Here is a 2343-nt window from a genome sequence, read left to right as displayed (position 1 = left end):
TCTCTCTCCCTCTCTCTCCCTGAACCAATATTTAGAGATAATTGGCTTCCACGTCATCTACATAATAATTTCATTATTATTGAGAGGATCAAAGAGACCGCTATAAAAGTCCGAGTCTTTCTCAGACATGACCATTCGACTGGCATTTGCGGTCCAAGGCGCTCACTCACTCACTAACAAACACACGCACTATCTCTCACTAACAGACTCACTCACCCCAAGCAGACACTTTCAATTCTTTCGCTCGTGCAGAGCTTGGCCGTGAGTCGGTAACAAAGTGAGATCGACTTTCTCATCCAGACATCAAGACATCAACTACCCACAAGCAGGTGAGAAAGCAATACTCTCCAAAGTCAAATTGTGGTTAAATAAATGCTTTAGATCTAGATAAAAGTAGACAAGGTGACAAAGTAATACTCCAAAGTCAAACTGTAGTTTCATAGAATGCTTTAGATAAAAGTAGACAAAGTGAGAAAGTAATACTCCGAAATCAAATTGTAGTCCCACAAAATTATTCTTTAGATAAAATTAGATAACGTTAGAAAGTAATGCTCCGAAGTCAAATTGTAAATACATAAATGTTTTAGATAAAAGTAGACAAGGTGAGAAAAAATACTCCAAAGTCAAATTGTAGTTACATAAAATGCTTTAAATAAAAGTAAACAATGGGAGAAAGTAATACTCCAGAGTCAAACTACTGTAGTCACATAAAATGCTTTAGTAAAAATTAGACAAGGTGAGACCACTAGAAAGTAATATTCAAATGTTAAATTGTAGCTACATTTAATGGCTTCAGATATTATTATTAGGCAAGGTGAGACATTGCGAAAGTGATTGTCCAGAATTAAAATGCAGGTATATGAAAGGTTTTGGTTTTAGTAAATGTTTTACGCCACTTGCAACACAATAAGGTCATATAAATGCCAACGATTAGAGGTGTTTCAAGGGAGTAACAAACAAACAAAGAAAAAGAATGAGGAGAGATAAAGACGATAGACGTTTGATAGGAAAGAAAGAGTAAACCACACCAGAGCACTCGCCAACCACCCACATATAAAAAGTTTTCAATAAAATCAGACCAGGTGAGACATGGAGAAAACATTACTCCAAAATGTAGCCAGATCTACTTAAAAGCCTTTTGATAAAATCAGACTAAGCGAGACAGTGAGAAGGTATATTACTTCAAAATGTAGCAACATAAATAAAACATGATGAACATCTACTTAAAAATTTGGAAGGCGAAACGGGGACGGAAATAATGTTTCGATTGAAAGACGAAATTTGCACTGGGGCAAGAAAGCTGCTCTACGAGCTGATGGAGAGTTCAGATAATATATTTTTTAAAAGATATGGTAAGTTAGGTAGTGCTGTATTATGTTATCAAATCTCCTTTCGATCTTTAACATAAAATACAGTGAATACATAATATAGAAAAAAGCCCAGGTCTCAAAGTAAACATAGAAAATATTGCTTATAACATACATGTAGCTGTAATTGCTTTTTTCATCTTTTAGGAAAATGATTATCTTTTAATCCTAAAATCATGTCTGTGTCTATATCCTTCTCTGTATTATTTTGACCTTGTGTCACTTCTCTCAATTCTACTTTACTTAAATGGGTGGGTGGTTGGCGGGTGCTCTGCTGTGGTTTGCTTCTTTTTTCTTATCAAACATCTATTCTATCGTCCTTATCTCCCCTCCTTCTCTTTTTACGTTTGTTACTCTCTTGTAACACCTCTACTCTTCTGGCGCTCATGACCTTATGCAACTGCGAGTGCCGTAAAACCTCTACTAATACTAAACTTACTCAAATGGGCCATGAAGGCCCGTTTAGGACCTGAACGAGGATCATGCACACTGAACTAACGCCACGCTCTGGTTTATGGAACTTAGTCCAGAAACAGAGGCCAACGACAAGACGCAATATCTAAACTAAAAATAAGACTTAGATCTTTAGTTGTAACAAAAAGTTACCTAACAATGTTTGACGTGTTGCACTCAGCTTTGTCACTCTATAGAACGCATGCGGGTGGTTGTAAACAAACCTCTTGCAGGGGCCCTACTTTTTCTTTCTTCCACTCTGCCTGTTTTGTCTGTGTGGGTGGTTGGAAGCTGCCAGTGGTAGGGCCAGCTTTTTTTCTTTTACTCAGTTTTTTGGTTAAGTGTTTTACCGCTTGCAACTGAATAAGGTCATAATATGAGCATACGGAACACGTTAAACATTTTTAGTTCTGTAAGAATTTTTCACTCGCTCCGTTTTTTTACGTCTCTTTAGCTTTAGGTGGTTGGAGGGCACTACAAGTAGGCTCTGCTTCATTTCATTTCTGATTTTATGGCTGTATAT

The 2343-nt window shown here is 36.9% G+C and overlaps 1 protein-coding gene across 1 annotated transcript in view; it reads left to right on the top strand.

The window, feature by feature from the left end:
• Nucleotides 1-158: 158 nt before the first annotated feature.
• Nucleotides 159-2343, top strand: part of LOC100533236 (R3-14 neuropeptide) — an 8282-nt gene continuing 6097 nt past the window's right edge. Inside the window, 1 exon segment of the mRNA NM_001204549.1 lies at nucleotides 159-329. The gene's annotated coding sequence lies outside the window, so the exon portion shown is untranslated.

This window comes from Aplysia californica, unplaced genomic scaffold (genome assembly GCF_000002075.1).
Source record: "Aplysia californica isolate F4 #8 unplaced genomic scaffold, AplCal3.0 scaffold00895, whole genome shotgun sequence".
NCBI classification, from domain to species: domain Eukaryota; kingdom Metazoa; phylum Mollusca; class Gastropoda; order Aplysiida; family Aplysiidae; genus Aplysia; species Aplysia californica.
Note: the sequence above shows the minus strand (reverse complement) of the source record. Positions and strands in the feature narration are given on the sequence as shown.